The following is a 14,106-nucleotide window of genomic DNA, read 5'->3' on the forward strand; positions in this document are numbered from 1 at the left end:
GGTGTCCTCTGTGATCAACTTGCACCCACCCAGGATTGTTTCATTGCTTCAAACTCTGGCATCCTGTGGGGTTGAGATTGTCATTAATGAAAATTAATTTTATGTTATCCAGTTTCTTCATGCAAACTAATTTGTAACACCATGTTTAAGATAGAAGCATTCAGGTCAATTCATGGAGTTAGGTAACTGCTTAAAGTTGGTGTATTTTTAACTTTTGTTTAATTATTTCATCAAGCAGTTGGTTGTCTCATTTTTGTTCAGTTATTTTATATTAACATTGAGTCATATTCAACAATAACGGTGAGAACAGAATGTACAGAAATTATATACTGTATGTTGATTAACTGTACAAAATATATTTTTCAATGGCATTTTACAATATCAGCTAATCAAAAACGGAGTACACATAGGCTTGTGTGGAAGAAATTATTACCTGAAATATACAGTATATCTGTTAATAATCAACCTGAAGAACCAGGCAGGAGGAAGCTTGTCCATTTTGTCTTTAATTTCTCTTCATGAAGAGGGATAGGCTTACTCACAGCAGCCTGTGATACAATGGTCACAAAGTAAAGGCAGAGAGAGCTATATTTATAAATAGCTGAATTTACGTAACAGTGCGGATTTAATGTTTACATGTTCATCTGACATTTACTCTGATTGGTTCAATGTCTTGAATCTGAATATTTACTCTGATTGGTTAAAAGATATTAGATGTTTTTAGCAGAGAGTATAACTAGCTTACATTCCCCAAAATAAAAGTCTCTACTACTGTATATTCTTGATCCTTACGATACTTTTCAGTACTTCTTGAGTTCCTGTTTGTGTGACATCTGTCAAGTCTTACTGGGTACATAATAGCCAATGTTTTGAACCATCAGCCAGGACCTTCTTGTTCTTTGTTGTTCATTTGACCATTATCTGGTTTCCTGATATGCTTGAACAAGTTTCTGACTTTCATTAACCCTTTTATACTTTTTCTAAGATAGATGCTAGACTTTAATATGGAAAGCATACCAAAGCACTTTATGAGCAATAACCATATTACCACTAAATGACTATGTGACCCCTACGTCTCATTTTTATTCCACACTTGGGGTGGCAGAAATAGCTTTCAAAGACAGCATATTCTAATGGAAGTGATATTAAAATTGCATTGAATGATGTTCTGTTGTAAATTTTTGATTATGGAGGGTCTAGGGCTAATTGTAGTTCATATTGCTTAAATATAATTTTTTAAAGAACTACCAGATGTAGATGTAACATCTCTGTTGAAGACTTAAAAGTTAAATTGTAGGCAACAATGGCAGGTCATTTTGGCACTTTAACGCTAAATTACTGTATCAGAGAAATTCTGAATCAGAAGGTAAAGCAATGGTGAGACCATTTTAGTGCAATGTAAATAATGAGTACAGATTTTTTCACCTGTATATCAATGAGCCATGCCTATGAAGTTCATGTTCTCTTCCATTCATTTCTAGATAAGTTAAGTTGCTTGCAGTTTTTACTTTGATTGCCACGAAGATGATAAAATTTATCTGGTACAATTTAAAACAGCAAGAAAAGTGAATTCATATAGCAAGGTCTACAGAAACTGCTGCCATCCCTTGTAGAGACAGGATCAGACACAAGCTGTTTCACTAACCTGTACTGGGGATCTGTTTCATGGTGAACAGTAAACTAATCCATAATGGAACTTGCATGCAGTGTTACTCTGTTTTAAGATAAATGAGCCTGAAAATTTACTAGTGTTTTTTAATGGAAGTTTTTGAAATGTTAAAAATTTGTAAAATGCACTCTGTTCAAGATATCTGAACAAACCAAATTATTTTGACAAATTTCCTTGCACAATAAGTGTCCATGAAAAGTTGTTTCATGTGGACAGAGAGACAGACAGATATGTTGACTGTAGGTACTTTTCATGTTATATGTGAATACACCTAAAAATAATGACACTTGTATTTACATTTCTGGAAGGCACTTTAATAACTCTTAGAGTATAATACAGTAAGTGCAGCAATTTCACCCGTTCTTCATTAGTACTGTCCTATAAAGGAGACTCTAGTGCTTAAGACATTGAAACAATAATAAGAGTTAAAAAAATGCTAAGTACTGTGCTCAGTTAAATTCTCTTAAGTCTAATGACCCAAAAGTACATCCAAATGAATGGGAGACTTTTTACAATAAAAGGAGTAGCTACACCACAAAGCAGCACACAGCATCACAGTAACCAAAAGGACAATGGTGGGATATCATCATATACCAAAATTATAGGAAAATGAAAAATAACAGAACTCTAACATTTAATTTTAATTCCTGTTAGTGTGTTCATATTTAGTCCACTTTGCGTTTGCATCATATTCTTGAAAGATTTGAACCCTTGGATTAATCAGGATTTACAGTCAGGATTTACTCCAGTGCCATGCTTGAAATAGTTAATAAGGTTGTTTAATCCAAATGATGCTTTTTAGATAATAGGTATGAAGCGTATAAGGCATGAAAGTAGAAATAAAAATTAAAAATCAAATATATTATTTGTGCAATTTATTGTTGTGTTATGGATTGATAAGAAACTGTTAATTTAAAAAGTAGCATCCTAGAAAGGAAAGTCCAGGTAGAAACAGGAGTTACGAAGTAGGAAGATCTGCACAACTTGGAGCAAATATTTTTTAATATAAGCAGAATGAAAATCTAAAATGATTCATCTTGAAGATAGAGAGGAAAGTCTGAAACTGTGATACTGTTACTGAATTAGTTGAATTTATTATTACTTATATTTTGTATTTAATCCTTTCTGTGTTTGAATAAATAAGCTACATTCTTTTAATATTATTTATACTAACAACCCAATTGTGCTTCACTCACTCAGAATATGGAACCAATGTAGGAAGCATTTTAAGACAGAGAAGCTTTTATCTGTGGCACCTCTGCACAAGAACCACCTTTTTCCACCCTCTCAAACATATGCAGTTTTTAATGTCTGGAAAACATTCCAGATTAAATCACTTAGAGATCTGTACAAAGACAACATCTTTGCATCCTACAAACAATTACATTCCAAATTTAACTTTCCAGCAACACATTTCTTTCACTACCTCCAATTAGAAATTTTGATAAACAGAACCTTCCCAATTTTACTTACCTCCCACCTACCTCTATGCCGGAAAAATTATTGATCAGTTTTGAGGACTCACACAGCATTTCTATAATATATGAAAACCTTTTACAGTCCCTCCATTTCAAAGTTCCCAGAGTACATTGGGAAAAGGATCTCTCACTCAACATCTCAGAAAAGGAGTGGAAGGTAGCAATGCACAAAATTCACTCAAACACCATATGAAAAAGCATACAATTATTCAACTTAAAATTATATATTGAGCGCATCTGTCTCGTTTAAAATTGTCCAAAATGTTTCCAGGGCAAGATCCAACCTGAGAACATTGCAACTGAGCTCCAGCCTCACTGGGCCACATGTTCTGGGCCTGTACCAAATTAACATCATTCTGGACCAAAATCTTTAAATGCCTTTCAGACGGCCTTGGTGTCCCAATCCCTCCTAATCCACTAACAGCTGTATTTGTTGTACTCCCAGATGGGCTTAAAGTGGAGAAGGACAAACAAACTGTAATTGCCTTTACTTCACTATTCTCCCATATGTCCGTCGGCTTCAAATGTGTGCCGGGCAATGTTCCAAGGCTTTATACTCTTTCTCCATGTGCAGGCTCCCACTTAGATGAATAATACAATTCCAAACAAGGCAAAGAGAGGATACAATTTCATACTGAGTTTGACACACAGAAATAGTGCATGTTGTCCATTTCGCAGTTGTCCTTAACTTGTCTTGTCTTAAAATGCTTTGCCTAGCAGTTCTAAATGCTGGGCCCTTGTACTAAATCTGGCTCAGCTGTGTATGTGAGTGGAAGTAAAAGAAAAGATGATTTAAAATATTTGCACAGAGCCCAGTGACATATTACACTCATATTCTGATTACACTCCCCTCTTTTTATTTCTATTTATTTTTATTCATTTATTAATTTATGTATTGACTTATTTTTCCTACTATTAAGTTTTACTCTGCTGGCCTAGCTCCTTTCTCATGGGTGGGGGTTGATTTGTTTTGAACCTAGTTTTGTTAAACTTTACTTGCTTGTATGGAATGTTATTTGATTCTAATAAAATCAATAAAATGTTAATACAGTAATCACTCGCTATATCGCACTTCACCTTTTGCGGCTTCACTCTATCGCGGATTTTATATGTAAGCATATTTAAATATATAGCGCAGATTTTTTGCTGGTTCGCAGATTTCTGCAGACAATGGGTCTTTTAATTTCTGGTACATGCTTCCTCAGTTGGTTTGCCCAGTTGATTTCATACAAGGGACGCTATTGGCAGATGGCTGAGAAGCTACCCACACCTAGATGGCTGTTCGCCCACCTAGACGATACGGACGCTCGTCTAAAAATGCTGAAAGATTACCTTCACGTTGCTCCCTTCTGTGCAGCTGCTTCGTGAAGCGATATGCTGCATGGTGCTTCGCATACTTAAAAGCTCGAAGGGCACGTATTGATTTTTGATTGTTTGTTTTTCTCTGTCTCTCTCTCTCTGACATTCTCTGCTCCTGACGGAGGGGGTGTGAGCTGCTGCCTTCCTTGCAACTGCTTTGTGCCGCGGTGCTTCACATACTTAAAAGCCAAACAGCCCTATTGATTTGTTTGCTTTTCTCTCTCTCTCTGACATTCTCTACTCCTGACGCGCACTCCTTTGAAGAGGAAGATATGTTTGCATTCTTTTAATTGTGAGACGGAACTGTCATCTTTGTCCTGTCATGGAGCACAGTTTAAACTTTTGAAAAAGAGACAAATGTTTTTTTGCAGTGTTTGAATAAAGTTCCTGTCTCTCTACAACCTCCTGTGTTTCTGTGCAAATGTGTGACCCAAGCATGACAATATAAAAATAACCATATAAACATATGGTTTCTACTTCGCGGATTTTCACCTTTCGCGGGGGGTTCTGGAACAAAACCCCCACGATCGAGGAGGGATTACTGTACATAAATAGATAAATAAATAAATAATAAGCAAGCTAAATTCTTTAAATATTAATTTGGTGTAGATTCTTACCTCTTTCGTGGAGGATCAACTTAGGGGTTTCATTGTGGAGCTAAGCAGGGTTAGTGATGGCAGATAACATGTCTGAGAGACAGTGGCCTACAACAGTTAAACATACTTGTTAAAGTCTCAACGCCAGGTGCTAAAACCAGAGATCTGGAATTGCAGGGTGAACTTTAAAGGCCCTGATGTCACCATTGCCTCCATATCTCTCACTCCTTAGCCAGGGAATGAGAGATGGCCAACCTGGATATCCTTCCAGGCCCAGATCTAAACACCATAAAAAAAAAAAAAAATATATATATATATATATATATATATATATATATATATATATATATATATATATATATATATATATATATATATATATATACTGTATACACTGCCTGACCAAAAAAAAAAACTCGCCACCTGGATTTAACTAAGCAAATAGGTACGAGCCTCCTATTGGATAATTACTGCATTGGCAATTATCTTTCAGCTGGCAACAACTTATTTAACCCCAACTGGTGCAATGAGTTGCTTCTCATTTCTTAAACAACCATGTCGAAAGACACATCTCGTGGTCGTGGAAAAGATGTTAGTCTGTTTGAGAAGGGTCAAATCATTGGCATGCATCAAGCAGAGAAAACATCTAAGGAGATTGCAGAAACTACTAAAATTGGGTTAAGAACTGTCCAACGCATTATTAAAAACTGGAAGGATAGTGGGGACCCATCGTCTTCGAGGAAGAAATGTGGCCAGAAAAAAATCCTGAATGATCGTGATCGGCGATCACTTAAACATTTGGTGAAATCAAATTGAAGAAAAACAACAGTAAAACTCAGGTCTATGTTTAATAGTGAAAGTAAGAGCATTTCCACATGCACAATTTGAAGGGAACTCAAGGGATTGGGACTGAACAGCTGTGTAGCCGTAAGAAAACCACTAATCAGTGAGGCAAACCGGAAAAAAAGGCTTCAATTTGCTAGGGAGCATAAAGATTAGACTCTGGAGCAATGGAAGAAGGTCATGTGGTCTGATGAGTCCAGATTTACCCTGTTCCAGAGTGATGGGCGCATCAGGGTAAGAAGAGAGGCAGATGAAGTGATGCACCCATCATGCAAGATCTTGGTGAAAAATTAATGCAGCACTGGATAGAACTAAATCTTGTGACATTGCAGAAGCTTATCGAAACAATGCCACAGCGAATGCATACCGTAATCAAAGCTAAAGGCGGTCCAACGAAATATTAGAGTGTGTAACCTTTTTTTTTGGTGGCGACTTATTTTTTGGCCAGGCAGTGTGTATATATATATATATATATATATATATATATATATATATATATATATATATACAGTATATATATATATATATATATATATATATATATATATATATATATATATATATATATATACAGTATATATATATATATACTGTGTATATATATATATATATATACAGTGGTGTGAAAAACTATTTGCCCCCTTCCTGATTTCTTATTCTTTTGCATGTTTGTCACACAAAATGTTTCTGATCATCAAACACATTTAACCATTAGTCAAATATAACACAAGTAAACACAAAATGCAGTTTGTAAATGGTGGTTTTTATTATTTAGGGAGAAAAAAAAATCCAAACCTACATGGCCCTGTGTGAAAAAGTAATTGCCCCCTGAACGTAATAACTGGTTGGGCCACCCTTAGCAGCAATAACTGCAATCAAGCGTTTGCGATAACTTGCAATGAGTCTTTTACAGCGCTCTGGAGGAATTTTGGCCCACTCATCTTTGCAAAATTGTTGTAATTCAGCTTTATTTGAGGGTTTTCTAGCATGAACCGCCTTTTTAAGGTCATGCCATAGCATCTCAATTGGATTCAGGTCAGGACTTTGACTAGGCCACTCCAAAGTCTTCATTTTGTTTTTCTTCAGCCATTCAGAGGTGGATTTGCTGGTGTGTTTTGGGTCATTGTCCTGTTGCAGCACCCAAGATCGCTTTAGCTTGAGTTGACGAACAGATGGCCGGACATTCTCCTTCAGGATTTTTTGGTAGACAGTAGAATTCATGGTTTCATCTATCACAGCAAGCCTTCCAGGTCCTGAAGCAGCAAAACAACCCCAGACCATCACACTACCACCACCATATTTTACTGTTGGTATGATGTTCTTTTTCTGAAATGCTGTGTTCCTTTTACGCCAGATGTAACGGGACATTTGCCTTCCAAAAAGTTCAACTTTTGTCTCATCAGTCCACAAGGTATTTTCCCAAAAGTCTTAGCAATCATTGAGATGTTTCTTAGCAAAATTGAGACGAGCCCTAATGTTCTTTTTGCTTAACAGTGGTTTGCGTCTTGGAAATCTGCCATGCAGGCCGTTTTTGCCCAGTCTCTTTCTTATGGTGGAGTCATGAACACTGACCTTAATTGAGGCAAGTGAGGCCTGCAGTTCTTTAGACGTTGTCCTGGGGTCTTTTGTGACCTCTCGGATGAGTCGTCTCTGCGCTCTTGGGGTAATTTTGGTCAGCCAGCCACTCCTGGGAAGGTTCACCACTGTTCCATGTTTTTGCCATTTGTGGATAATGGCTCTCACTGTGGTTCGCTGGAGTCCCAAAGCTTTAGAAATGGCTTTATAACCTTTACCAGACTGATAGATCTTAACTACTTCTGTTCTCATTTGTTCCTGAATTTCTTTGGATCTTGGCATGATGTCTAGCTTTTGAGGTGCTTTTGGTCTACTTCTCTGTGTCAGGCAGCTCCTATTTAAGTGATTTCTTGATTGAAAAAGGTGTGGCAGTAATCAGGCCTGGGGGTGGCTACGGAAATTGAACTCAGGTGTGATACACCACAGTTAGGTTATTTTTTAACAAGGGGGCAATTACTTTTTCACACAGGGCCATGTAGGTTTGGATTTTTTTTCTCCCTAAATAATAAAAACTATCATTTAAAAACTGCATTTTGTGTTTACTTGTGTTATATTTGACTAATGGTTAAATGTGTTTGATGATCAGAAACATTTTGTGTGACAAACATGCAAAAGAATAAGAAATCAGGAAGGGGGCAAATAGTTTTTCACACCACTGTATATATATTCACGGCATTCGAAGTCTGTGTCACAATCTGATAGTGTGGGTGGTTACCTACCAGGTAACGCTTTGTGGTTGGCCAGCAGTTAGGGGCATCGCCTCTGACGCTGACGTCCGAGGTTCAATTCCCGAAAGGGAGTGCAGTGGAGTGTGTACACCTGATGAGCCCAGAATGAGGGCGAAACACGTGTCGTGTACTCTTTGCATTTATTTGACAGTAAACTATTTTCAACCATATATATATATATAGGCACTGCTGGAGAATGTTATTTATTTTCAGCATCATTAAAATTGTACCAAGTTTGAATAGAAATGAGATTCCTTAACCTCTAAAACTCTTAAAGTGAACTTGCAATCTTTTTAGAAGCCATGGAGAAATTATAAAATATCAAAACCAAGTCCTGATCATGACACGTCTGGTTTGTGCAGATTTTTTTTTCCTCTATATTTCTCCAATTTTTCGGTTGACATACTGTATAAGAGAGAGAGAGAGAGACTGTCCATCATTGAGAGATTTGTCAGAAATTTTACAGGGCTCAAACTGGGTACCATCTCTGTTGTCTAACCTATTTGTGAGTAGTGCCGTAGCGCTAGAACATTTATTGTGTGTCCCTGGCCGCATAGTGCCAGATGTGATGTTGCAAGTTCAAAGTGGACAACACAGTTCTGTTTTGCCTAAAGCAGCAAAGTGTACAACTGTGCCTAATAAGAGGACTATGCCTTAAATATCCAGTAATAAACTTAATTAATTCAAGGTCAGAGTAAGAAGAGCTTATTTTAGCAGCAGGCAACAAAATGTTTAGGTGTCTAATGTCATAGAATTTGTCACAAAAGACAGAACATGAATCCTGACATTTGCTTTTACCTAGCCCAAAAGTCAGCTTCCAGACAACTGAAGGTACCTGCACCTCAGCTGGATCAAATGTTTGCTCAGGTACTCCATGGACTCTGGAATGGGGTCTACAGTTTACATTTACTCCACTGTGCCCTGCAGTCTTGTTTGCTTCTGTTATCTCTCAACCAAATGTTTCCTCAGCTCTTAATCCTCTGTGCCCCTGGGGACCATCACCACAGCATGTTTGGCAAGCACTAATGATTCGGCTAATTGGTCCAAATCTCTATTCTTACTTGGATGCTTGTCTTACTTGTTTCTTGTGATGTGTCTATTACACAATAATAATAAAGTGATGCTCTTGATATCTGAGCTGAATTTAGTGCAAGGCAGGAACCACTCTTTTTACGTGGCCTGCCCAGTGAACACTCACACTCACTCTTATGGATCCAGATACAAGTGAAAAATCCATACAGACAAAGGAAGAAAGGCGGCGCCCAGACTGGGAATATTAAATGTTTCTTCCACCCTTCCCCTTTAAATTGAAAAAGTATTTGTTTCAGAAATGATGTGCCTATTTGTTAGTGTACCTTACCAACAAGCTAAACTGTTATTTCTGCATTTCCCCAGATATTCTTGTCAACAACAATAGTGTCACTCCAGTCACAGGACAGCACAAAAACCTGACAAAGACGACAACACCCTGCTGTAACTCCATCCTGTCTAGATCTGTGCCACTGTGCCAAGTCATAGTGCCAACTCACAACAGGGGGCCCAATCTTCCAGAAGTGAAGCCTATTGTCTGAGCTCTTCTTTGTAATTTAAAATTCTTAGCACAGACAAAGAAATGCTGACCTAGAATGGCTTCATTTAAATTTCAAATCAAAAGAACTCTTGCTTTGCACATTCAATGCGTTAAAAGGCAGTCAGAGATAAGAAGAATGAATACTCGACAGAACGGGCCCAGATCTCTTTATCTAACCAAAACAGTACACTTAAGAAATGAACTTTCATGACTGAATGATAGGGACAGGGCCAACTTGACTTGTTTCCAGTTTTATGCCACAGCTGCTTTTTAAGAACAAAAAAAAAATGATTTAACTTTATAAGTTTTGAATTACCTAGATAACTTTGAAGACAGTTAAAGAGTGAAAGCAAATACAAGTTTGGAGTCATTTTAATTATAAGGAATGTACCAAATTAAAAGAAACACGGAGAATAATCATACCTCAGAGTCCACAATAGGGGTGGATGTCCTGAGGGTCTCGGGTGTAATGGGTGTCATTTGGTCAGGCGGCTCAACTGCTGCTATTCTGCAATCTCTGGCTCTGGCTCAGCCCTGCAGCTCCCCTCCACTTCCCTTACTTCTTTCTTGCCATCAATTCCTTTTTGGGGAAAAATGAAAGAATTAAGAAGTAACTGCAAATAACTTGCATCACAATTAAATAAACAAGTTGAAAATACATTTAAAAAGCCAGGTGGCACAACAATTGGTGCTGCCGTTTCACTGCACCAGGAGGCAGGGTACAAATCACTTCCCAGTCACTGTCTCTGCCTACTTGGCATACTCGGCCTGTTTCTGTGTGGCTTTTTCTCTGGTTTCTTGTATGTGTGTTAAGTTACTTGTTGACTATACATTATGACAGAGTGTGTATGTGAATGAGGGGCTTGGGCTGGTGGCTGTCCCTGTGACCCCAAACAGGATTAAGAGGATTCAGTGGTAGATGGGAGTCTGGATGGATGGATGGAATAACATTAGCCTCTTCCTTTGCTTTAACCCCATTTTTGAATTTCAGTGCTTTACATACGCCCAGTTTTTGTCTTTTGAAGTCTGCACCTTTTATTGCTGCAACTGTGAACATGTAGAAAGTCTTTTATTTGTAGGATGTCGGACTCACACTCACATGGTCTCCTCATACATACAACAGATACATGATATACAGTAATCCACCATTACAGATCGTACACAGAAACACAAGGGGCCTTTGAGCCTCTAACAAGTTTTTGTTGACACTATTGAAGGCATCTTTAACATAAGGAGCAAAAAACTGTAACATGTCCCCATTGCTATTGAGCGACTGTCAAGACTGCATTTTCTTTATTGGTTCTTCTGATGCTTCCAAATGAGCCAAATACTGGGGAGAAAAACACATGTAACACAAGACACCTCCTGATCAAAATGTATGGATGATTTTTCTTAAAAGGTGCTATTTATAATAATAATAATAATAATTATACATTTCATTTATATAGCACCTTTCCGATGGTCAAGGCAAAAAGAAACAGCAGGTATATGTAACATTGGATATAAAGGTTTCCTGAAAAGAACACTAAAACAGATGGATATAGGATATGCAAAGGCATTAAATAGAATAAAAGACAAATACACCAGAGTAAAATACTATATTCAATACTAAAAGAAAGCCTAGCAAATAACATCATTTGTGATATAATACACGCACAAATTATCATGAGCATCTGGACAGAAAGGAAGACTGAAAGAGGAGACAGAATGCCAGGTTAAGTTAAATGCCTTCATGAACAGATGAGTTTTCAGTTTTGTTGGTTTTTTTTTTTAAAGAATGAAAAGGAGTCAGCTGATTTAATTAATTTTAGGAGGTTATTCCAAAGTCTGGGTGCTATACAGCTGAAGTCCCTGTCTCCCATAGAGTACAGGTAGGTGGAGGGCACAACAAGATTGCCAGAATCAGGACCTTAGAGGACAAACAGAAGCATAGTGATGGAGAAAGTCAATGAAGTTGTTCGGTGCAAGGCCATTTAAAGCTTTGTAGGTTAATAATAGAATCTTATATTCAATTCTGTAAGACACAGGAAGCCAGTGGAGGCAAACTAGGATGGGTGTTATGTGCTCACTGTTGCTGGTTCTTGTTAGGACTGTTGCAATAGAGTTTTGAATCAGCTGGAGCTGTGATATAAGATTAGAAGGGACACCTGCCAGTAGAGGAATTACAATAAATGATGCAGAATATGATAAAAGCATGGAGAAGTTCCTCAGTATTAGAAAAGGAGTGGTATAAGCAGACACAGGATATGTTATGGAGGTGAAAGTAAGAAAGTTTCTTAATGTGGTTTATGTGGGTGGAAAAAGAAAGAGAAGAATCAAAAACAACACCAAGATTCCTTGCATTAAGAAAGTAAGAATTATGTTTCTGGACTTCTCTAGCGCCTTCAACACCATCCAACCTCTGCTCCTTAGGGACAAGCTGACAGAGATGGGAGTAGATTCATACCTGGTGGCATGGATCGTGGACTATCTTACAGACAGACCTCAGTATGTGCATCTCGGGAACTGCAGGTCTGACATTGTATTCAGCAACACAGGAGCGCCACAGGGGACTGTACTTTCTCCAGTCCTGTTCAGCCTATATACATTGGACTTCCAATACAACTTGGAGTCCTGCCACATGCAAAAGTTCGCTGATGACACTGCTATCGTGGGCTGCACCAGGAGTAGGCAGGAGGAGGAGTATAGGGACCTAATCAATGACTTTGTTAAATGGTGTGACTCAAACCACCTACAACTGAACACCAGCAAAACCAAGGAGCTGGTTGTGGATTTTAGGAGGCTCAGGCCCCTCATGGACCCCGTGATCATCAGAGGTGACTGTGTGCAGAGGGTGCAGACCTATAAATACCTGGGAGTGCAGCTGGATGATGAATTGGACTGGACTGCCAATACTGATTCTCTGTGCAAGAGAGGACAGAGCCGGCTATACTTCCTTAGAAGGCTGGCATCCTTCAACATCTGCAATAAGATACTGCAGATGTTCTATCAGACAGTTGTGGTGAGTGTCCTCTTCTACGCGGTGGTGTGCTGGGGAGGCAGCATAAAGAAGAGGGACGCCTCACGCCTGGACAAACTGGTGAGGAAGGCAGGCTCTATTGTAGGCACGGAGCTGGACAATTTGACATCTGTGGCACAGCGACGGGCACTGAGCAGGCTCCTGTCAGTCATGGAGAATCCACTGCATCCACTAAACAGTGTCATCTCCAGACAGAGGAGCAGCTTCAGCGACAGACTGCTGTCACTGTCCTGCTCCACTGACAGACTGAGGAGATCGTTCTTCCCCCACACTATGTGACTCTTCAATTCCACCGGGGTGTGGGGGGGGGGGGGGGGGATGTAAACATTAACATTATACAAAGTTATTGTCTTTTTGTACCTGCATTGTTACCACTCTTTAATTTAATATTGTTTTTTTATCAGTATGCTGCTGCTGGAGTATGTGAATTTCCCCTTGGGATTAATAAAGTGTCTGTCTGTCTGTCTCATTAGAATAAGGTCTGATGAGATCACCGTCAAGAGTGACTGACAAGCGAGCTCATGTTCTTAAGTTGTGTTTTAGTGCCAATTTGCAGGAGTTCAATTTTGTTGCAGTTTAATTTTAAAGAGTTCTGCTCCATCCAGGTTTTAATTTCACTGAGGCAAGTTGTGAGCCAAGAAAGCCCTGAGGACATTTTACTGTTGACATTGAAATGGAGTTGACTATCATCTGCATAAAAATGATAACCCAGTCTATCCCTATGAATAATATGGCCAAGGGGATACACATAGATACAGAAGAACAGAGGGCCGAAGACAGAGCCCCGAGGAACCCCTTGTGTGACTGGCACTTAGATGGACCTGCTATTGCCAAGATTAACAAACTTTTGTCTGTCAGTCAGATAGGGCTTAAACCACTGGATGGCAGTCCCAGAGAGACTCAGCATGTTCTCCATTCTGGACAGTAGAATGTCATGTCCGACAGTGTCAAATGCTGCACTGAGTTCTAATAGAATTAATATGCTGGTTTGTCCAGAGTCTGCTGCCATAAGCAAATCATTGGCAATTTCACAGCTGTGTTGCGCCCTGAAAACAGACTGGAAATAGAAAGAAAATAGAAAGATGCCAAGTGCAAACATGATTCATGACTTTTCATCCAATTATTCATTTTCTAAACCTTTTCATTCCATTCTAGTTAAAGCAGCTTTAGGTTTAAGGCTGTTTTTTAATCTCTGAAATATTTGGTTTTCTATCATATTACAATGACATGCATGTTGTTTTGATTATTGTTGACTATAAATCGGCCTGG

The 14,106-nt window shown here is 38.5% G+C and overlaps 1 long non-coding RNA gene across 1 annotated transcript; it reads right to left on the reverse strand.

Moving 5' to 3' along the window:
- Positions 1-365: 365 nt before the first annotated feature.
- On the reverse strand, positions 366-10,366 carry LOC127527143 (uncharacterized). Its single transcript, XR_007934452.1, has 3 exons — positions 10,242-10,366; positions 5,124-5,210; positions 366-548 (listed from the first exon to the last, which is right to left on the reverse strand). It is a non-coding gene; the product is annotated as an uncharacterized LOC127527143 (long non-coding RNA).
- Positions 10,367-14,106: the final 3,740 nt, after the last annotated feature.

Source organism: Erpetoichthys calabaricus, chromosome 3, assembly GCF_900747795.2.
Source record: "Erpetoichthys calabaricus chromosome 3, fErpCal1.3, whole genome shotgun sequence".
NCBI classification, from domain to species: domain Eukaryota; kingdom Metazoa; phylum Chordata; class Cladistia; order Polypteriformes; family Polypteridae; genus Erpetoichthys; species Erpetoichthys calabaricus.